We start from the raw sequence: 24,200 nt of genomic DNA on the forward strand, positions 1-24,200 counted from the left end.
TTCTGTGTGACACGTCTCCCCCTCATGCTATTTTCAGGTTGGTCTGGAGTGGCTGTCATGATCCAAGATGAATCTGCCTTGGTCCCAAGGGCCGTAGCCAGCCTCCCCAGACATGCATGCTGGGCTGCATCTGTTGCTAATGGCATTTCCAGATTTCTCCCTCTTCGTGAGCCCCCCGCTTGGCAGCCTTGCATTTCCGTGAATCTAATGTGTATAGTCGTGCTCCTCAGCTGTTCCAGTCTTGGCAAGAAAGCAGTGATGTCTGTGGCCAGGTTAACTCTGAGGGCAGATGCATTGTGGAAGAGATGGCATCTTACAGGGGTTAGGTCTCTGAGTCCATCTCTGCAGGGCTGAAGCTACCTTGGGAATGCAACGTGTGTGATACTGATGGCCCCGGACATGCCCAACACTCATACATTCTTTCTGTGTAAGTGAATTTTCCTTAGAGGTGTTTTTCCCTCCCCCCCCCCCCCTTTTCTTAGTGATATATTATAGTCACTTGAAGGTCACGGTCTTGTTCAACTTTTTTCTCTGTTAGCTAGCAGAGGGCATTCAACTTTGGAAACCAACAAATGGTTGTTACATGCAAAAAAGAATAGCCTGTAGTAAAGCCCTCTTTTCTTATCTGATGTGCGTGGTGGATTTTGGCATTTCTCAGCTACCCACGACAATGCTGTATCCCAACTTCCCTTTTAGGGAATTCTCTCTCTCTCACAGCATGAGACTTTAGCAGTCTGTAAGTTCAAGCAGCCACTGTCCACTCTGGAAGCTGAAAGGGGAGGTCCCGGTCTCCTAGGGTAATAACAAATGTGTAAGGAGAGAATTCAGAATAGCATCTAAAACATGGAGTAACTGCTAAGTACTTGTCTTTCTTCTTCATCTTGATCTTGCTTGCCTTCTCTTTTTGTTCCTATTATTCGATGACTATTCCTCTATGGCAGCCAGCAGTCCGAACTTGGCCACTCAGACTCTTTCCCCTAGTGTATTGAATGTTGTAGGATTGACACAGGACAGGAGGTAGGGTCTTATTTTTTAATTGTGAAATATTAACGACACTCCGGGAAGAGTGCATAAAACCATATGAAAGGTTTACAAGTAATTGAAAGCAAGTGTCATGTAGCACCACTGTCAGGATTATTTGCCTCCTGAAGCCTTCTATGTGCCCCTCACCAATTGAAACCCTCTTCCTCGCTCAGGGATGGCTCCATGGGTGTGGCAACCTGTGCAGCCACACAGGACTTCATGCTCAGAATCGTCCGGGGCTTCGTTTAATGCTCTGCAGTTGCCATCTTGAAACTCTATAATCTTTGAAGAAATGATTCTGCATTTTGCACTGGGCCCTATCCTATTTTTACTTCTAAATAGGCTAATCCTATTTTTACTTCTCGAGGTAACTATTATCCCAACTTTCGTGAAAATGATTTTCTTGCTTTGCTTTATAATTTCACCATCTACCTGAGCATCTGGAACTTTCATCCCAGTGGCATGCTCTGACACACTGCTCCTTCTGTAAAGGCTTGCCAGTCCCACGATTCCGGTTTCAAAGCCCCCATGTTTCCTTTCAGTATTCTCCCAATAATTTTACTTTGCTTAGATTTGCCGGTATTGATTTCTGTTGCTTGCAACCAAAGAAACACAACTGGTACTGTTTGTTACTAAAAGATGCTTGATGGAGAGAAAGTGTATAATAGGTTTTCTTTGTTCTGTTCCTTTCTGCACACACCCCAAAGTCCTATGAAGGTTCTACAGATTTGAGACTAAAAACCAGCTAACATTCAATCTGACACATTCTTATCTTCTAGCAGAAGAAATTAAAACTTGAAATTGTGAAAGCATTTACTTATATTTAGGAAAATATCATCTTCAGGACAGGGTATGAAGCCCAAAGTACCTGCCAAGGGCACTTTTTTTCTTTTTGGAAATATTACTTCAGGTTGCTAATGGGTCACCACTTTCTTGGAGACTACCCACCCCCCCCCCCCCAACATGTGGCTGAGATAGGGCTCTAAATCTCTGGCAACATGTGTGTCCTATCCCCCTAACCTCAATGATTGGTGCAGGGATAGGCATGTGACCTAAAAGAACCAATAATAGTTCAAGCAGAAAACTTCTAGAGAGAATTATCAGGGAAGTTGATCTCTTATCTTTGGAGATCCTGGAAAGATATAGGTTTAGGATCGCCAAGTTGTGGAGATTGAGGTCAACACACAATAGGCGGTAAGCAGAAGCCATAAGCAGTAGAAGCTGTGAGGTACTCAGGGATTTGGTAGTTGGTTATGGCATAAAAGCAGAGGCAGAGAAATGCCAGCTACCAGACTGCTTTGAGCCTCTTGGGTTACTGTGGGGTCTAGAGGAACATTTAGTGCTCCATGAAGCTCACCTTTGTCTCCGTCAAGATGGTTTCCTCTGCTTCCTTACTTCCTGGCATGTCCTCAAGTCAACTTCCAACACCTGTCTCAGCCTCTACCATCAGAACTCGTGGCTGTAATGAAAAACAGTTACAAACCCTGGACTTGGTCATTTCACTTGAGACCCTTAAAAGAACCCTTCTGCAGACTCACAGGGCTTAACCAACCACTGTTCTTACGAACTAGGAAGCTTCTCTAGGCTCAGTCCCTGATGAGGGAAAACAGCTCAAAGTCAACAACATCAAAATGGTAACCTAATGAAGGGGAGCTGAGAGAACAGCCTACAACATTGGGATATTGACCTGATGAGTCCCGAGTTCTTTTTCCTTCATCTCCACGCTCTCTACTGTATTTCAGGCTATTAGAACACTTCATCTGGATCAAGGTTGCTCTCCCTGCTTGCAGTCTGATTCCCCTCAACTCCATAGAGCAACCAAAGCAGACATTATAAAGTAATATTAAAGCAGCTTCCCATTGCTCTCAGGATATGGCCCGAAATTCTTAGCATGATTTTGATACATTTTTCATCTTGGTCCTTGCTTACTTTTACTTCCCCAGCCTTGCTCCCACTTCCCCACCTCCACCCCATAGCTTACATTCTCTGTTCCAGAGCATCACCCTCTTCGCTGAACTCACTCTTTTGCCTTTCTCACCTTTTATGCAACTTTCCTCACTTCTTTAAAAGGTTTTAGCTTAATGACCCTTCCTCCAGGAGATTTTTCCCTGAGCCCTAAAGACTGGGGCATCGAATGCATCCATAGAGTTCTTCGTTTTAAATTAGGAGAACCCTTTAACTCGTCTGTCTCTTGTAAGTTCCTTGAGGGTGACTGGCTCATGTTTGGTGCACAAGTGCAGGTATGAGATCAGAAGAAACATGGAACGCTTCTCTCCTGCAGCTGGAGCCCAAGGCTGTGGAGAGGGTAAAAGGAGACCAGAGGGCTGTACTAGCTGCTGGGACAAAAGTTGGGCCAGGGGTCCCACCCACTGGTCTAATAAGATTACTAGGAACCATGAATTACTTGGTGAACTACCACCCCAATCAGTTTCATTTAAGGCAATCCGGCAAACCCAACCCATCTTCTTTTCTTGAGTATTTTAACTGGCAGAAACTAACAGCCCTTCCCAGCCAGTCAATACTTCCATGGCGGACAAATTGCCGATCTCATCATTTCTAATAAAAAACAAAGCCAAACAAACCAAAAAAGTAACAAAAATCACAAACTAGGATGCCTGATGAGCTGTACTAAAATCCTGGCTTGGGAGCCCATTAGTTGAAATTGGACTGGTGGCAGCAGGAAGTGGAAATTGTTAAACAGATTCCTTAAAATCTGTTAAAATAGGAGGAAAGATAAAGAAAACCAGAACTGTCACCTCTAGCCTGGCCAACATGGGAAGAGTTGATAAGTAGATGACAGTAGATTTTCAGCAGATAGGAATGTTGGTTTGTTTTCTTTCTCCTTTTAAAAGATTCCCTTTCTTTAGGAGACCCTGATATAAGCAAACAGACAGACACTGGAAGGTAACAGCTTGTTCAGAGAGCACCGAGCTGACAAAAAGATTCTGGGAAAGTCACCTGAATTCTTGGAGCCCCAGTTTCTTTATCTGTAAAATGGGATTAATGATGACAACCGAGCTTTCCTGCCTGCTGAGAGATGCCTCAGGAGAGAGTGTTTTAGAAACAGCTCTGCAAAAGCCAGAGGCCTCTGTAAATGCAAGGTGGCTTTAACCCTACCCATCATGGCCTACAGAAGAAACAAAGCCAAGGAAATGGGGTCAGTATGCATTAGATTTGGGGAAGTGTTTCTGAACAAAAGTGAGATCAAACTTTATGATAGCCATAAGTAGGAGGGAAGCACAGAAATCACATTTGCTTTCAAATTAATTATTTTAAATAAATTCCCCTTATCAATTGTGGTCTATTGTTTTGGGGCATCCCAGACGGTTTTATGCAACGTCATGTTGTGTTTAATGCTCTTTGTTCATCAATTTATTTTTATTATTTTTTAATTAAAAAAATTTTTTTTAACGTTTATTCATTTTTGGGAGAGAGAGAGTCAGAGCACGAGTGGGGTAGGGCCAGAGAGAGAGGGAGACACAATCTGAAGCAGGCTCCAGGCTCTGAGCAGTCAGCACAGAGCCTGATGTAGGGCTGGAACCCACGCACTGTGAGATCATAGCCTGAGCCGAAATCAGACAGCCAACCGACTGAGCCACCCAGGAGCCCCGTTTTTGTTCATCAACTTAAATCAGTTGGCAAAATAGTTGTAGGAATGGAGGTTCCCCTCTCTCTTCAGACAGAGAGGGGACACCAAAGGAATGTTCAAGAATGTATTTCTATCTGGGTCTAAAGTAAAGGTGGACATTGGTAGCAGTCAAAACCCGACTGAGGATAACCACAGGACACGCACGTAGCTACATCCTCTTACCATAGCAGACATCGGCAATCAACCACAGCACCTTTTCCCTCCTTAAGCCTGGAGATGGCCTCAGAACCCTTCCTAACTCAATGGTAACTTGATCAGGTCAGGGTAAAATCCATTTGTCATGCCTGGTCTAGAGCCGAAGCGTGACTCTTCATAATCAAAGTGTTAAGCAGGTATTAGGTTATGCCTTAATTCCCCGTGGAGGAAATTAAACCAGCAACTTATGAGTTTGTGACTTATTCTTTCATTTTCAGAACACTTATTGGTTGTGCTTAATTCTAGGCGAAGCAAACAAGTTAGCAGAGTTAAAACGAAATGCCTGGGTTGTAATTCCATAGACGTTCCTCTCTCTTCATGCAGCTATCCAGGATATTTGATCCTTCTGATGCCATTAGCTGTTGGCTTCAAACAACTGCGAAGAAGAGGAGGAAACCTGACACTTTAGTTGGATGATGTTTATACAGATGCAGCTTCTTCCTCAGCATATTTGGTTAGGAAGAGCTCAATGAGCTCGAGGCTGAATCTCAGGAATGTGTAAATAAAGTGACATTGACACAGACCTTTAGGAACATTTACAAGCCCCATTCTAACCCCACTTAGAGCAGAGGTTCTTAATCTTTATTGGGCATGGACCACTTTGGCAGTCTGGTGAAGTTAATGGAGAGCCCTCTCAGAATATGGTCTTTAAATAAAACAGTAAAAGAAAACACATGGGTCATACAAGAATCTGGTTGTATTGAAATCGTTATTGGAATATTTTTTAAAATCGGTGATATAATAATGTATGTACTTTTTAGAAAATTTTCTTAATGTTCATTTTTGAGAGACACCAAGAGCGAGCACGGACAGGGTAGGGGCAGAGCGAGAGGGAGACAGAATCCCAAGCAGGCTCTGTGCCATCAGCACAGAGCCCAATGCGGGGCTCGAACCCACAAATCGGGAGATCATGACCTGAGCCGAAACCAAGAGTTGGACACTTAACCGATTGAGCCACCCGGGTGCCCCATATATGCTTCTTTATTAAGCAGTAAAGATGTACGGGACAATTGTCATGTTCTATAAAATTATCTGTAATTTAATTTTTTTTAATGTTTATTTTTGAGACAGAGAGACAGAGCATGAATGGGGGAGAGAGGGAGACACAGAAGGTGAAGCAGGCTCCAGGCTCTGAGCTGTCAGCAGAGCCCGACGCGGCTCGAACTCACGGACCAGGAGGTCATGACCTGAGCTGAAGTCGGAAGCTCAACCGACTGAGCCAGCCAGGCGCCCTAAAATTATCTGTAATTTCTATTGGTGGCTAAGTCACAGGTACCGACCGCTAACACTGCTGTGGTTTGTGAGCACATATACAAAGAGTTACGGAGTTTCAGAAAGAGGTTAGTAAAAATGAAGACGGATTTTTGTGCCCCGCATCCAACTAATTGAAGAGCCCTCTGCAATTATGTCCTCGGATCCCAGTTACAAACCTCCGACTTCAACAACTTTGGACTTGGGGATCTCCAGGCTTAGGAGGGGCAACATTCTTACCCCTAGTGCTTCATTTAGAGAACACTTTATGCAAAAGAAAACAGTTCTACAGATTGCTTTGCTCTGGTGTGTGACTGCCAGGCTCTCTGCCGCCAGTAGAGAATCTCTTCTACTTTCAGAGTGTTTCCCTCGAGGGTCACACACAGCTTAAACACATTCTCTGGCATAGAAACTGTGTGGATGTGCGGAAATGGGGGCTTAAGCAGGTTAAGTGACCTGACCTACCGAACTAAACAATGGCAAAGCCATCATAGCCTGCAGCCTCCGGTTTCTAGAGTCAGGAGGAAGTTCTGTTACTGACGGCCATTTTCTATCCCTGGCAAATTGAGGGTTAAGAAGGCCAGAGGCTCTTTCTAGATCTGACCTGAACCAGAGGTCCAGGAAAAGAATCTCACAGATAATCAGGGACTCCTCACAGTCTGGTTGGGTTTATTTGACACAGCACCTACCCTTGAAATTTTCTACAGGCTTCTGCAGGGAGATTTCAAAGAGGTAAATGACCCCCTATGCCCACCAGGTGTTGGTGGAAGTACTCTAACAGTATATTATTGAAGCATCGTCAGTGGTAGATACTTGTGTTTTGTGGTTGGTTTTATACTAGGTCAAATGAAATCATGGGGTATATGGGTAGGGGTGGGAACTGGGTAAGAGGAGACATTAAATTTTTTTTTAATGTTTATTTTTGAGAGAGAGAGGGACAGAATGTGAGAAGGGGAGTGGCAGAGAGAAAAGAGGGAGAGACACAGAATTCGAAGCAGGCTCCAGGCTCTGAGCTGACAGCACTGAGCCCAAAGCGGGGCTCAAACCCACGAATCATGAGATCGTGACCTTAGCCAAAGTCAGACGCTTAACAAACTGAGCCATCTAGGTGCTTTTTTTTTTTTCTTCTTTTTAAGAGGAGACATTTAAGAAAATATTATCCTTGGGTCCAGTAGCCTCTGACACATTATAATTTACATTCATGTTAGAATTTAGGTTATATTCTTTAGGTCAGCATTAAAGTTGATTAATGATTTATTTTCATTGCAATTTCACTTTTTTATTTACTCATAGGTAATCACAAAAAGTCTCCCTAGAGTGACTTAATACTAGGAAAATAACTCCTGAGAGTAAATCAAATAAACCCTCTCCCTTCAGCAATAAGGATGCTTGCAAACAAGTCCAGTACTCCTAGGACACTGCTTACTCAGATTCTTGGTGTTGGCATTATTCATGATGGCACTTGCAGAGGTGAGCTTCTGTAGCATCTCAGTTTCTCCTGGATTTAGGTGATGTTGGGGAGTGATGGGAAGGAGTAAAGACCACTTTCTGGGACTTCTTGGAAGAACTTGGGCTTTTGATTCAGTTGCTTTTTCTCCCACTGGCAAGAAAAAGTTACCCAATACATGCTCATGTAAAAAATATAAATACAGAAGTGAATTAAATAAAAAGTTAAAGTCCCTTTTCTTTTGCCATCTTCCAACCCCACTCCCCTCCCCAGAAGTTGAGTATCTTTCTATGAACCTTTTTCTATATATAGGTAAGTACACAGAAAATACATAAATGCAAATAAAACACATAGCTCTTTACATAAATGGGAACCTGTTAGAATTATGCATATTTTTATGTTCCTTTTTTATTAACAGCGTTTCTTAGATCTCTGTGTTTGCACACAGAGAGCTATCTTATTCTTTTAGGTTTTTTAACATTTGTATTCATTTTTGAGAGAGAGAGAAAGACACAGCATGAATGGGGGACGGGCAGAGACAGAGGGAGACACAGAATCTGAAGCAGGCTCCAGGCTCTAAGCTGTCAGCACAGAGCCCAACACAGGGCTCGAATCCATGAACCATGAGGTCATGACGTGAGTCAAAGTCAGACACTTAAGTGACTGAGTCACCCAGGCGCCCTTAGATCTTATTCTTTTTAATGACTACATGCGGTCCATAAGGTAGCTGGGTATACTGTATTTGTGTAACTAGTTTTCCATGCCTGGACATTCATGTTGTTTGCAGGTTGCGTTTTTGTTGGTTTAGTTGCTATTAGAAACTGTATTCCAATATTATTCTACCTCTTTTAAGCTGCTAAAAACCCTCCTTCAGTGTGCCTTGCCCTCTGCAGGAATCAGGGCTGAGTGAAAAGAATAGAGAAGTCAGAGGATGCAATCAATCCCTTTTCTTCCCGCTTGCTGATCCTGATCGCTTCCTTTCCCCTTTCCATCTCCCACCTGAGTTTGGTCCAATGCACAAAAGGAGAGCTCCCCCTGCTGGGAATGCCCTTCGCTTCCTCCCTCTCACCTGGGTAACTCCTTTCATCCTGCAAGCCCGGCCTCGAATTTTATCTTCCAAGGCCAGGCCCCACCGCTCTGGTAAGTGGGCCCCTCCTCCCTGCTCTCTTGGCTCCTGCTCCATCCCAGATCATTTTAAAATCGCCTGCCTGTACACCCGGCCCCTGAGGGGAGGGAAGGAACTCACTGTGGTCACCGTGTGTCCTCAGCTTCTAGTAGCATAATTAGCATGTTGCCCAGTGACAATACAAGTGACCTGAACTGCGGGGCCTTCAGGTGAGCAGCTCCTGACATAATGTATGCTTGGTCTAGTTACCTTTAAATGTGTGTTGAAGCCGACATTAGATTATGAATCATCTGGATAGCATCTGAGATGGAACCAGGTGTCCAGATGAAGAATAACATTGCAAAAAGGTTATAATAACACACACGGTTGCCAGCATCGGTCAGTCCCCTCTGTGGCCTTCCTCACTCTCATGACATCCATGGGGATCATTCTGATCTCGGCAGTAGGCTCCAACAGACTCAAGAAGAGCAGTACCTGTTCTGCAGGTTCTATTTTAAATTTTTATTAGCATTTTCACCCATGCCCTGCCTGCTATCTCTCAGGCACGTTGCTCCCCCACAACCGGTTCAGTTATTCCCTTCCCAGCAGCAGCCCTGCCCATCCTCATGCCTCTGTCAGGGCTGCTGGGATGTGAAGGGCTTCCCGCTCCCAACTCTGTGACACAGAGACGGCCGGCAGGCAAACAGCTGGGGCCCGAAGGGGACTGCATTTCTGTAGCCTGCTTGACCTGGGAAAGCAGAGCAGGAGAGGAGGGAAGGCAGAGAGCACAGAAGGGCTGGAGAAAGAGGCAACCTGAAGCAGCTGTTGAGGCTGAAGACCCCAGGGTTGAGGCTGACATTTTGAATCCTGAAACTCCAGACTATAAGGTATCCTGGGGATCAGCTGGTAAGTATTGGAGCCAACGCACAGCTTGGGTACAGGCAGGGAGGACACCGTCCTACGTAAAGCACAACGCATTCCAACTCCACCCCTTCCACCAGACTGTTGCTTCCTAATTCAACCTGCATAGAAATTCTGGGGTGACTTGGGAGTAGGCCACAATTTCCCACTCTGGCTTACACAGCTGGCCAGGAGGAAACTCTTATCTATACAGTGGCCCCAACAGTGAGGGAGGAGGGAGAGGAGGGTGGAGGAGGAGGAGGAAGAGAGGAGACGGTGGAAGAAATGGTGTGGACCGGGGCCTCCTCCTAGCCTTCATTCTGCAGAGACTCAAACTGACACCTAGAAAGGTGAACACCCACCCAAGTCCTCGGATGCTAAACCCGTGATAAACCTCCACACTAGTCTCTGCTCTTTTCCACGTCCCACGTTTCTGAGAAGGTAGAACAAGCATCAGCCACACTTCTGGGATAATCTAGGTCTCGGGGAGGGGTGTAGTATGGCTAAAATGCCTCTTCCACCAGCCTTGCAATTCCTCGTATACAGTAGTTTTACTCTCTGATCTTGTGTTTGGTTCTTTTACAAATGCAGACACCCTGGGGAGAAGCAACACAATCTCATCAGGAATCATTTCATTAAATCTTTTCTGTACAGGGGCACCTGGGTGGCTCAGTCGGTTAAGTGTCCAACTTCAGCTCAAGTCACGATCCTGCGGTCTGCAGGTTTGAGCTCTGCATTGAACTCTGTGCTGACAGCTCAGAGCCTGGAGCCTGCTTCGGATTCTATGTCTCCCTCTCTCCCTCTGTACCTCCCCTGCTCTCTCTCTCTGTAAAAAATAAGAAACATTAAAAAATTATAAAAAAAATCTTTTCTGTAAAGCAGATTTGAGCAAAGCTAAGGTGTAGACTAATAAAGGCCTGGGGAAGCTATGTGTGTGTGTGTTAAGGTTTCCAACACTCTGAGGGAATACAGATGCCCAAAGGAAAGAGGTTTCAAGGTTTACTTCTTGCCTAGAGACTATCTGACTCTTCCCCTGAGAGTGTGTGCATGGTCACTCTGGCCACAAAGTACAATATGGAGTCACCATAGTTCACATCCTGGGCTAGCTCTCCTACAACTAGAACCTCCCACTGACCCACATACTTCTTGGCAGCGCACAGGAAGGTGAGTCTATGCTGATCAGCTGATTCGTTCTTTAAAGTGGAAGACAGCCAGGGAGATGCGTCAGCCACGGTCTTTGGCAGCAGAAGGTGGGAGAGCCGCCCTTTCCAGCAAGGTGCATCCTGGGCCAAGAGCTCATGTCCGGGCTCCTGAAGTCATGTGCTTGTTCCCATGAAGTAAGGAGCCCCCTTTCCTTCCTCATAGGTGGACTTACAAGGTCATTGCTTTGCTCCACAGGGGTCTCTCTAAACCCTGGCAAGTGCTCACATTCTGGTGGCTCTACCTTTAATAGTTATTTTAGGTTGCTTCTAGCTTTGTCAAGTCTCCACACATCTCCTTAGAGAAGTCCAGAATGGAAAATAAACATGGTGCTATGATAGCTGAGCATGTCGGGAAGACTGTTTAGAGTCTAGCCCCCTCATTTTCTTCGTGTCCCTTGTGAGGATGAATAAAAGAAAGTAATGTATCCAAAGCTCTCTGAGCTCCTTGGGGAGAGGGATTACGAATGCCCAGATTCCGTGGTTATACAGGGCATTTAATAATACACTAACAGCTAGACTTTCCCCTCCTTGGCAGAATTTGATTACATGAATCTCCCAAAGGTCTCCTCTGAAATAGAATTTTCTAAAAGTCAACAAAAGTGGAAAACATTACAGTCTTCCAATAATGACTGACCCCAGGCGAGGTTCTGCTAAATCTGGGGGAGGGGCTGCATTTCCTATGGGACTCACAGAATTCTTCCTCTCTGGAAAGTCTCAAAGACTGGAGCGGTAATGGGAAACACAAGAGCGAGTTTGACTACTGAGACTTAATAAGGCCTGACATTTCTATGCCTAATCCTCATATATATTCCATTATGGTGATTTTCAAGACAGACACTAAAATGAGTCCCTCTTATGTACATGGCAGGGGGCGTAGGGGTGGTGCAAGGCAAGGGGTGAGGGAGGAGAAACTATAATCGTAAAAATAAGAAAAATCACAATTAATCCCAACCAAATTTCTGGAGAGACCAGCACTGACTTCTATTTCTCAGAACACTGCCCCTTTAACTTATCTGCCAGGTTTCAGTGAAATCCTAAACTATGTTCTCATACACTTACAATACGAAATCCAACGTAAAACCAAATGTTTTAGCAGTAGAGACGCAAAATGACATTGTGGAAAGCTGGGAGAAAGAAGGTTTGGTAAGTCGACTCTTTAAAATATCAGAGCCTGCCTGGGCCTGGACAAGGGAGGAATTTGGACCCCAGCTGCCCAGCTTCTCCCTGTGGCTGCTCAGACATCCTTTGGTGGTTCTGGTGGCAAAACAAAACAAAACAAAACAAAAAACCCAAACACGAAACAAAACAAAAAACAAAAACCAACATATAACTTGCTGCACAAAAACTGAGCCGCTCCCAATTGTAACCGTTAGAACGTGCAGAAAATCGCGACTATATTCACGCTGGCCCCATCAATGGAAGATTACATGTCTCATGTAAAGCTGCAGTACCGTCCACCTCAAACAGGAGTAATTTTGTGCTATTTTTGGATGGTGTGGTTCTTTAAAACAAAGTGATAAATTAAAGTGGCCTCAGTAATGCAGCAAAAATGTTCAGCTGTTTTAAGGCAAATGGAAAATGTGGTCTTCGTGTACAAAGGAGGAGTCAGCAGATGGAAAGGTTTGGAGTCGGCTCTCAACTGAGTTCAAAAGAATTTCAGCCAGTCAGTCTGGTATTGAACTTTGGAAACTATGCTGTGCCCCAAATTGTGCCTGGGCATGAGGAGTTATTAAGGAGAATTGTTTTTTTCTTCTGGAATTTCCAATTAATAGAGAATTCCTTGAGGGCAGGCACAATGCCTGTTTTTTCATGATAGGACCCTGACTTGCCTAGCCATGTTAATGGTCCACCTTCTACGGCTCTCCCAGACCACTCAAATGGCTCAGTTTCGGTCACTGGCAGCATCCGTCACCTCTTCCAATGTTCTCCAAATCCAGGCCTTGCTTTTCCGCATTTCTCTTAGCTAAATCCTACATCCCACGCATCCTTCAAGGTCCAAAGTAAACCCTCGATTGTTTCTTAAAGTTTTCAGCCTGTGCTGGCCCCTCCTTTTTTCCTCTCCTATTGCACTTAGGGTTGGATCCCAGGGAGGAGTTTGGCTGAGCAGCAGGGAGAAGGGGAACATCCAGAAATAGCAAGGGCAAAGGCAGAGTGGGTACACCCCAGTGATGCTGAGGACGGGGGAGAAGGGGAGAGGATGAGGGGAGCAGGAAGGCGGTCTTAGAAGATGAATCCAAGTTAAAGTCTAGGTCACTCCGTACCTGAGTGGGTCATTTGGGGGCAAAGGAGGTCATGTGCTGGAAAGCTGGATTCCTCTACTTGCAGAGACCTCCCTGGGGTGAGGGCCCATAGTATCCGTAAGTCAAATAAGTGAATTTATGCTAAACCCATCAAACCTAAATCAAAGTGGTGCATTGGCATGAGGAGGGGATGAGGTAAAGGGAGTTTCAGGAAGTCTTTCTGAATTAGGGTCTCCCCCACAATCCCCTCCGGGACACCAAGTTCTTTTGTTGCTGTTGTGCTGTATTCAGTTGGAGCCTGGAGAGGTACATGTATGCATGGGTGTCTGGCTCCCTCCCTAGGCTGTATGCTCCCTGGACAGGGATGTGGTTATTTCACTCACTGTCGTATCCCCAGGGCCAAGCCCAACACCTCAATACGTATGTGTGAGATAAATGAAGGAGTTCACCCTCGATGAGCTGGTAGCATTTAAAGAGCGCTTTAGAAAGAGTGTTCTGGCAATGGTGTGCTGTGCGGGGGGAGAGGGGGGAGAGGGGGGAGAGGGGGGAGAGGGGGGAGAGGGGGGAGAGGGGGGAGAGGGGGGAGAGGGGGGAGAGGGGGGGGAGAGGGGGGAGAGGGGGGAGAGGGGGGAGAGGGGGGAGAGGGGGGAGAGGGGGGAGAGGGGGGGAGAGAGGGGGGAGAGGGGGGGGGGAGAGGGGGGAGAGGGGGGAGAGGCTCAGAACCACAGCTTCCATAGCGTATCTTCTGGACTTGAGAAATTTCTGAGATTTGTTGCTGCATTGTATTTCTTGCCTAGGAGAAAACTCCTCTTCTCAGTCCTAGCAGGATCTTCCCAGAGAGCCCTCCATGCAGCAGCAATTAACTTCATGTTTGGTCCAACGTGATGCATCGTGCTTGGTGTATGGTAGACACTGTCCTAAGGACTTGACAGGTTGTTAGTCCAAGTTTTCCAGAGGAACAGGAACAATAGGATATACACACACATATAGGTGTTAAAAAAAAAAAAAAAAAAAAGATTAAGGAGATTGGCTCACATGACTATGGAAACTGAGAAATCCCAAGGTCTGCATCTGGCAAGCAGGCGACCCAGGAGAGCCAAGGGTATAGTTCTAGTTCAAATTGCGTCTGAAGGCAGAAGACGACTGATGTCCCAGCTTCAAGACGTTCAGGCAGGGAGAGAGAGAGATCTTCAATGGATTGGAGGACACCCACCCACGTCAGGGAAGGCCACCTGCTTTACTTAGTTTACTGATTCAAGTGTTAAGCTCTTTCAGCACAAGCTTACAGACACACAGAACAATGTTTGACCAAATAAATACCTGGGCACCATGTGGCTCAGTCAAGTCGATACATGAATTATCCATCACGCATGTGTTAGTTCAATTAACCCTCACAACAATCCTATGAAATAGTAGAACCATTATCCTCATCATTTGGGGGAGCCAGGATTCCAGCCTGACAATAGGTTTCAGACACTGTAGCATTATTTCACGCTGCCTTGGAAAACCATCCTAGGGCTTTCCTTCACACTTGCAAGTGATTTTCATTTTATTTTATTGAGTAAGATAACTTAGCAACATCAAATAAAAATTTTAAAAAGAGTTCATTTTTATGTGTTACTTTCTGGTTCTCACACACTTCTACATGTAATTTCAAACAGAGCCTGGTTTGCCTCAAGTTTATACGCAAATTTAGAAGTAATGATGGCATAAACAGTGTCACCCTCACCTGGCCCTAGTCACGAATAAAAACAGCATGAAATGATTACCAACTAATTGTACTAATTATTATTCTTTAATGAATGTTTAATATACAACATTCACTTGGTTTGTGGTTCACTTTCCTGAATAGGAGCCAAAAAAAGTGAATCTATCAGTTATCATAGAAGATATTTACATCAGATTCTCTTCAGATCAAGGGAATATGAGAGATGTCAAATGTTGGATCTGAGAGATAGGAATACAGGTAATTTTCTCTTGGTCTCCTTTTTTGCCCTTTTTTACATATCCTAATGGAAACCTCTGTAATTCACCTTTTTTTTTTAATGTTGTACAATTATAGCACTAATTAAAATAAGACAAAACTGGGCCGAACCGCCCATAAGAAACACTTCTATGGCTGCAGGACCATCAGGGCTGGTGGTCTATATGCCACCCATGCTCCCAGAGACCCTTTAGTGGCCTTTCTTATCATGGCTCAACCCACAACAGGGCCAGAACATAGGGATCCCCACATCAATATCCCAACATACTGGTTTTCTCTGAGATTAGAAGTTATTTAGTGACAGGCCAAAGAACAGAACCCAGGCTTCCTGATTCCCCACTTATCTGTTAATTATATCCCAAATGAGCCAGCTTCCTGAATTTTTTTTTTTTAGGAAGGTTTATCACATGCATTTTCCTGCTTTGTATTGGGTTCACGGGTTCATGGCTGTAGGAACCGAAATACGGTAATTAGGTGCAGGGTAGCAAAAATACAGTGTGCCCTCACCCTCCTCACCCATGGTGGACATCATTCACGGGTCAGAGAACGCTCTTCCTTGAGCTCAGCTTTCCTTCAGATCCTTCTCAACACAGTGCTCCAGGTAACCACTACAAACAGCTGGCTCCAGATGAACCTACTCGCTCTGCCTGGATAGGGTGGGGATGTCAACACGGATTCTTTTTCTATCTGGACTTGCTTCTAACACTAATCATGGCTATAAAACCTGTACTTGCTCACTGCTTGAGAGAACACATTTTGAACAGAGGTACTCAGGCTGGAAGCTACTTTTATCCCAAAGCAGGTTCCGGACACAGGAGAGCTAGGGAATCCCGTCTAACCTGTTTATTGTGCATGCTTAGAAAGCCTTAAATGACCAGTTCAAGCTCCCACAGCTGGATTCAGGACAGAGCAGAAACCAGCCCCCAGGCAAGCAGACGCTTCGTTCAGTGCTCTTCGCCACTGCCTATCTGACTCTGGGCTTTATCAGACAGAACAGAGAAAATGTTCCTGGGATCTGACATGTGTAAACACTCCTCCATCACCCTGGCCATGGCCGCTTGCCAAAACAGGAATGAGGCCAGATTTAGTGGGTCCTTCAGCCCGGTGACCCTGGTGGAAACAATCCCCTGATATAGAACAGAGAGAGCCAGAGAAAAATGTGCTGTCCTACAAAGAACAAAGCCTGGGATGATTCATTCTCCTGATCCTGGTGATTTACCACTGGATGCCGGTCACTCATACATGGCTGTCAGCAACTTTGCAGGAATTCTAATCTGGATGCTTGTCCTGAACACATAATTCCCTAGTTACTTCCTCATGGTTCCCAAACATTCATAGATTTCCTGGGAATGCTTTCCTGGTTGGCCTGCTAGTACTTTGCAAGAGACTTTTTTAAATACCAAATAGCCGGGGGGCCTTGGGTAGAACTTCCTTAGCTTCCCTGGACCTCAGCTTTCTCATCCTTAAAAATCAGAAACTGGACTAGCTTGACTTGCAAGTCTCTTCTGGCCTTGAAGCCCTAGGACAAGACACATTTGAGGAAACACTTTTAGATAGAAAACTCAAACAAGTGTTTCCTAGATCTTAAAACTTGGCTGGTTACCTATGTATTGACGGGACCAGGCAGATAGGTGGGCATAGCCTCTGGGGAGGAACCCACCATGTTCCCACTCCACTGCATTTGGTCTCCGGCCACTCCACGGAGGGATCACTAATGCTCAGATCACTAGTGATTTATTTCTTGCCATAGTAAGCACTTATAAAGAAAACTAAATTATATAAGCACCATGAATGTATTATGAAAAACAACACAGAATATGTATAAAGTCTTATGTATAGAAGTAAACATTCACATACAAACAATATGCCATTTGTAGGGGGACATATTCTAAGTGGTTTTTTCCTAGGCGTGTAAATTTAGTTTTATTTTTATAGAAATGGAATCAATTGGAACACATTACTCCGTTAAGATGCTTTTTGCACTAAACAGTAGGTCTTGAAGTCCTTTGCCATGTCAGCTCACGAATCTTTTTAAATGGCTACAGAGAATTCATTGTGTGGATCTATCATGTTTAAACTACTCCTTCTTGTGAATCACCTCTCTATTGGTGGATATTTAGTCTGCTTCTAGGGTGTTGCTATTTCAAAAAAATATTGCAATAAATAAATTTTTGCAACAAAAATAAATTTGTGTCCATATATCTATCCTAGAGAAATGGTCAAATATATCTAGAAGAAAAACTATTGGTTTTACAGAAATGCACATCTTACATTTTGAAAAATTCTGCCAGATTGTCCTTCAATATGGCAATACTAACAGAAGTAACTATTTCCCCATCATCTCATTGATCTTTCATTGTTGTTTTATATTTGCATTTTCTTTAGTACTAGCAAGATTGAGCACATTTGCATGTTTTTTTTAGCCATGTATATTTCTCTCATGGATTGTCTATTTATGCCCTTTGCATATTTATTAGATTGCCTTTTTTGTTATCAATTTATAAGAATGTTAAAAAAATGTTTTTAATGAGCTCATGTCCTCACCACCAAGGTTTGATATTGACTCATGGCCAATATATTCTCCCGTCCACTTGTACCACACGCATGGATTATTTTGAAACAAAAAATGAAATGGTATGATATTGGGGATTTAAGTAAAGCTAAAAGATCAAAGCTCTTAAAAATATCCAAATCATATCCAAAAAGAAAAATAATTTCCTTAATATCAGTAACCATCCAGTGTTCACATTTCCTTCATTAGCTCTTACATTTAAAAACAAAAACAAAACAAAAAAAAACCCCTCAAGGTCAAATACCCAGTAAATTTCCTATTCTCATAAATCTTTAATTTGAATTCAGACCCAAAGAAGGCCTATGAATTTTAATTGGTTAATAGGCCTTGCGAGTCTCTTTTAATTTGTAGATCCTTTCTCTTATTTGAATTCTGGTTATTTTTCCTTAGAGTTTCCCACAGCCTGGATGTTGCTGATTGCATCTGATAGTATCATTTAACATGTTCCTGTAACTGAGTTTCTTGAGTATTTGTATCTAAGGCTTGCTTATATTATTCAAGATGGAGGTTTTGACAAGAATACCTTATAGGTATGTTGTGTATTTCCAACAAGGCCAGGTGACTCTGGCTGTCTCTTTGAGGTTAGCAGCCATTCCTGATTGTGTTAGTCTGGGCCCACCCAAGAAACAGAAATCACACATGAATCCAAATATGGGGGGGGGGGGGTGGGAATATAAAAAGTTAACTATGATAGGAGAGCAACTATGAAGAAGTAGAAATCTCTACATGTTACCCTAGGTCTTGGTAAAAGGAGATTAGAAGTGGGGTTCCCTGAAGGCTGGGGCTCCAACTTAGCCGGAGCAGTTCTGATTGCAGCACACTAGATAAAGGAAGTTAAGTTCACTGGGCTTCCCCACCAGAGCTAGTCCACAGTCATCAGGCAAGCCAGAAAGAACCCATGGATGCAGGATGCCACTATGGGTGGAAGGCCGGTTGTGCAGCATTCACGTTGGGAGGACGGTGGGAAGCAATGTTCTCAGGCCCAGGGTAGCTGATGGTGGAGAAGAGCGCACAAGGGGAGCTGGGGCTCTGCAGCGGTGGGAGGCCTGGAACGCACAGCATCCACATCACAAGTGCTGAGGTGAAGGTGGTCACTGGGCCCAGGCTGGGGCCCTGAGGTCTCTGAGGGACTGCACATCCTAAGCACATGGCTGAAGCAGAGCAATCACTGTTGAGGGGCCATGCAGTTAGAGCAGGAAAAATACTCAGACACGGACGGAGAGAAGCCCCCCTCCTCCAGCGACGTCCCTCCTGCGCCCTCTACTGACAAAGCTTAACATCGCACTCATTGTAAAAGATGCTTCAAGAGTCCAATCCATTATTACAGAGCAGGTACTGAAGGGTGGATGGGAGGGCTGAGAGGAAATAAATTAACTCACACCTTGATCAGTAGCTCAGGCCTTTATTCCATTAGGGGTTACAAGATAGTTAAATTCTAATTCTATCTTTGTTCACTAGCTGGAATGCTCCTAGAGGAAGAAACTTCCTCCAGCTCTTTGGTTGCCCTGAGACACAGTATGTACAAGAAACTGGCTCTTTCTCCACAGTCACCATTTTTCCGCTTCTCGCATATTTTAAGTCTTTAGGGCCCCAGTTTTCTTTGCTCATTCACCAGGTCTGATGTGAACGCTCGCTAATTTTGGCTCCCCAGCATCCCCTTCTTGCTCTGGTCCAATGCCTGATTTCAGGTCAAAGCTATTTTATTAGCATCTCTTGAATCCTGACTCTGCCTATAAATCCCCTGAACAGAACAAATGGGAAGTGGGCCTTTTCATTCACAAATCACAGAACAGTCACAAACAACTTATGAAATGGGTGTCCTCATCCCGGCTCCACAGATGGGCCACCTGAGGGCTTGGAGGAGAGAAGCCAGCACTTCCAGGTCCCCAGCTGGTAACGGGCCGAGCCGGGGCTAGATATGCTTTACTCCTGTGCCATTAGAGCTTGCCGGCCCTAGAAAGTCCCAGCCTTCTGCTTATTTCTCTCTAGGTGCCTTCAAATGCATTTGTTTCCTGACTTCCACCAGTTCTCCGCTTGCTTCTGAATTTCCAGGTCATGAAAAATGTTCTCTTAGAATCATCACTAGGAACTCTCTTCCAGGATAACCTCCTCCAATATCCAGCCCAGGTCTTAATTCCCAGGCTGCGGTTTCTTCTCAAACAGGAGCCTAATTCCATTTAACCGCGTTTTGCTCCACACAATTTAATTGCCGTGTATGTTCTCTGGTGTCAGGTTGATGGGACAGGCACCTCTCTAGCTTTCGAGATGCTGTTTTGGCCTCCCCCACCTCCACCCCCGCTCCCTCAACACATACAGACAGAAGAGAATGAGGATAGAGGTGAGAACTTCTCTTCCCAAAGGCAGTTATGCTACTCGGGGAATTGTAAAGAAGGAAATACACAACACCAAACTTGGCACCGACATTAAAAGTGGCTCTCTTCATTCTCCACTTTCAGGAAACCATGGGCCAGCTGTAAAGTCTTGACCATTCCAGCTGCGTAAAGACCGCTGAAAATCATACTGAAGCCCTTTTCCTCTCTTCCCTCTCCAGTTCACTTTTCTTCCTCAAGCAAACACCTGCCACTTTTCCTTTTCTCGAGTCACCTCCTCCACCCCGCGGTTATCACTCCCACCTCCTGGTCTTCCTTAGCCCTCTCCCCAGCATTCCTTCCTTTTGGTCCATGGCCCCCTTGTCTTCCTCTCTTTCCTTCCTCCTACCCTAGCTTTACTGGCAAAAATCAAGCAAAATAACAAAAGAATGGGGAATAAGTAAACAGCTGCCTGCCCTCGCTTGGAAGTCCCTGGAAGCAGCTTCCTTCACCTCCATTGATAGAGCGTCTCTGCCGTTTCAAAGTGTTTGGCCCTCATTCAAGGCCAGTCACAGTGGCCCTGGAGTCATTGTGTTGAGATGAAGGTAAATCCAGGCAGTTTCTATTTTTAGATGCAATTGTGTTTCTGGAAAAGGCTGCACATAATAGGAAATCCTGAGTGTGAAGACTGTTTCCTGCCAGTTGAAGCATTGTTGTCTTTGGCCGTTCTGACAATAGCAGAAGCCCTCGAGTAAGTGGACAAAGGTGTATGGGCAGGGTGAGGAAGGAACCCGGCCATGTGGGGCGGAGAAGCAGTCAAGTGTGGAGGAGTTGAGGAAAGTGGGGATTGCTGGGGAAGGTGATTTAACACTGCAAGTGAAAGCAATTAAGTTATAGACTCCGGTCAGGATGGGGAAAAAAATGGTTTACTTTTTAAAGATATCTGTGGAAACGGGGTCAGCTAGGGCAACACATTGTGTGCTCAATATGTGCAGTTATAAAAACGGTCGATAATGAAGGGCCTACCACGCAGCTATTGCTTGACGATCTTGGGGACGATCACTGACAAGGACAATGACCGGGATAGGGATAATGGTATTGGGAGAAAGGGATTTTATCCAGCCCTAAAAAACTGAAGACTTTCCGCTGGGGTCTCTAGAGAGTTCTGAAACAGAGCCTCCCATCCTTAAATATGGATACAAATCACCTGGAATCTCATTAAGACAGATTCTGATTCAATGTCCGGGAGGAGCCGGAGAGTCTGTATTTCTAACCAACTCCCAGGTTGGTTCTGCCAGGTGACCATCTGTTTACACACCGAGGGACCAGGAGAACACCTATGGAAATGCATCTTGAGAGTGTGGAGTCAGGGTCAGGGGACAGGAAATAAGGGCGAAGGTACGGTAGGAGTGGCACTCTTATAACTCAAGGCTCAAATCCTGGTGAGATCACGGCAGACACTTGCTTTATGGAGTAAGGAACCCGTTAGTTGGGAGGGCTGGCACCAACATCGCCGAGAAGCTCATCAGTGGCCGACTTCTGCAGGCCAAGTCTGACTGAAAGGAGGTGCCGCATTAGATCTGGGCTCCAGTTATCTGTGGGGGAAGGGTGGCGGCAGGTTCTAACCTGGAAGATCAGAGGCCAGGTAGAGTCACTGGCCTATTTAGGAAAGGTGAAAGTAATTGCCATAACGGGAAGCAAGGTAGAGAGACAACCCTCGGGCCTCTAAGGGCTTTTGGTGAGGACTGACGGACCATAGTGCACCCAGGGGTCAGATAGGGGAAGCCGGAATGGGTATTCTCGGCCTATGTAACCAAAAAGGTGAAGAGCAAATGAACAAAAGGCCGGCGTCAGCAGCCACAATGAAGAACTGTAACCTTTCACCCAGTTTCTAGAAGCCAGTTCTCAGAGCCAGAGTACATGGAGGAAGGACCCTACCACATGCCATACAAATATATTGTGTAGCTCTACACCTAATTCTTTTTAAATTAAATTCTTGAGAGAGAAAGCAGGAGTGGGGGTAGGGGCAGAGACAAAGAAAATCCCAAGCAGGCTCCACAGCGCAACACGGGGCTTGAACTCACGAAACCATGAACCCCTGACCCGAGCCCAAAGAGCTGGAGACTTAACCTACTGAGCCACCCAGGTGCCCTTACCCCTCATTGTTTCCCAAAGGTTCCCATAGACTTTTGCCCCAATAATTCTACACCAAGGAAAAGAAAACACCTAGATCTTTTCAGGACTTGAATGAGAACTGGTAACAGGAGACCCCAAACACCCCCATAGCCCCTGTTAGGGTAGACCACAACAGAACTAGGAGAGAAGCAGCCTAAGTCAGTCTCAAAACAGGCCCAATAGACTTGCAGACCATTCTTTCTCCCCACCCTGAATTGTTCCCCCAACTCGAGTTCTTAGGCCTGACCACAAAAACAAGGCAGGATGCAGCCCCCAAATGAAAACCAGTTATGCCAGTCTACCAGAACAAGGGGGAAGCCCTACCTTATATAAGGAAAGTACCCTCTCAGGTTCCCACTCAGGTCCGATATGCTAATAGGAAAACGAAAAAAAAGCACTTCATCCCAATTGGTTGGAAGAGCCTAATCGTGATTGGTTGAAGAGCCTAATCGTGATTGGTTGGAAGAGCCTAATTGTGATTGGTCAATATTGGCACAGGCAACTCAGGCAGCTCATTGGTGCTCTTTGGAGCCGTGGTCTTCTGTGTTAAGCCCGGCTTGTGTGTCAGGCTAACTCCTAGCCGCGTTCTGATTCTGTTCTGCAGTTTGGTCTGACGATAACAACTAGTAGAAGGCACTGTGGCTGCACAGTATTTCTCATTTGGAACTTATTCCCATGGTCTGTGTTTCAGAATGGTATGCTGATGATCCAGTTCTCTACGAAGGAGAAGGAGCGGGGAATGGAGGGGGAGCAGGTTAAGGAGGGAGAAGAAGAAAAAAAAAAGCTCGATTTGGATGCGTGGCATTTGCTGACTTTTAGTTTGTGCACACTCCCACCATGGCCAGTTTCAAGCCACCAACATGAAGTCGTTGAACACAAAGGTGGGACGAGATGTCTCCGTTCCTCAGAGTATAAACAAGGTGGTATATGGAACAGCTGGCAGAACTCACCTGAGAGCCCATTAGAAATCAGACCAGGTCCTGTGAATGATACCTGCCTTCCCGTAGCTGGGATACTAGTCACTTCCTAAGCCTTACTGAGATTTGACCCCAATCATTGATACAGCTGCAAGGAGGAGATGCAGGAGCAAAGCTTGAATCTAGCAAACAGTGTCTAGCAAGGGGTCTGGCTCTAAGGAGGCCTTCCTCTAATCTCTAGGTAACAGGAGGCTGCTCCCTTAGCACGTGGGAGGGGCTCCTTTTGCCAGCCCTGAGGTTCTAGGGCACGTCACCCCAGGTTTCCCATCTCAGGGTTCCACCCTCTTCTTGTTGGGGCCCTCGTTTCCCCAGAGGAGGCACACCAAGGGTATGACTCCAACTTCTTTTGTTACCGCAACACCCTGACAAGCCAGTCCAAGGCCTGGTGTTGTTCATGATTGGCCCTCCAGCTGCAGTAGATGAGGATTCTAAAAATGCTGCCTTAGAAGACTTCTGGCTTTCACGGTGTGTTCTAAGCTTATGGTTGGCTCATCTTAACCTGTCATTTTCTTCAACAACTAACCAACTCTATAATCTTTCGCCACTGTACCTCTGACCTGCCAGAGCTATCGCATAAACTGATGCATTTCCTTCCAGCAGACTGCATCCCCGCTCACTGCAAATTAGCCTTCTTCACAAGCTGAGTAAGAGGAGAATCTGCTAGAATCTTTCAAAGCTCCACGTACGACTAACAATGGGGTCTTGTTACCATGGGGCTAATGAGTGATTCCATTCCACAATTACATCCCAAGGGTCTGTTTCCCAGAATAACTTCCAGCACCAACTGTCTTAGGTTGAGTTCTCCTGAATCAGACCCAGACACAAGGATTTAGGTGCAAGTGATGTATTGGTGAGGAGATCCCAGGAAGCACTTGAAGAGACAGGGAAAGGCGGGAAGCCAATGAAGGGTATATAACCAAGAGCCTTCTGGGGGACACCAGGGCTTAATCCCACGGGGAAACATTCTGGAACATTCCTGTGACCCGCTCCCCAAGGGATAAGAAAGTTGATTATTTATCCACCCATATCTCTGCTGTCTTTGCCCGAGGGCTGCATCTAGGGGCATTAGCTCACTGGAGTCCCAAAACAGCCCTCAGCAAAGAAAAATCAGGTGTTTACAAAAACAGCTGTTGGTATTTAGAGGTGAGTGCCAAGTAGACATGGGCTGGGC

The 24,200-nt window shown here is 45.3% G+C and overlaps 1 long non-coding RNA gene across 2 annotated transcripts; it reads right to left on the bottom strand.

Annotated features, from left to right (window-relative positions):
• Positions 1-513: 513 nt before the first annotated feature.
• Positions 514-23,675, bottom strand: LOC122230685. Of its 2 annotated transcripts, XR_006207725.1 has the most exons (6): positions 23,580-23,675; positions 23,003-23,117; positions 22,377-22,768; positions 7,545-7,718; positions 2,381-2,482; positions 514-792 (listed from the first exon to the last, which is right to left on the bottom strand). It is a non-coding gene; the product is annotated as an uncharacterized LOC122230685 (long non-coding RNA). The 2 variants fall into 2 exon arrangements; XR_006207726.1 differs by lacking the exon at positions 23,003-23,117.
• Positions 23,676-24,200: the final 525 nt, after the last annotated feature.

Source organism: Panthera tigris, chromosome C2, assembly GCF_018350195.1.
Source record: "Panthera tigris isolate Pti1 chromosome C2, P.tigris_Pti1_mat1.1, whole genome shotgun sequence".
In the NCBI taxonomy this organism is placed as follows: domain Eukaryota; kingdom Metazoa; phylum Chordata; class Mammalia; order Carnivora; family Felidae; genus Panthera; species Panthera tigris.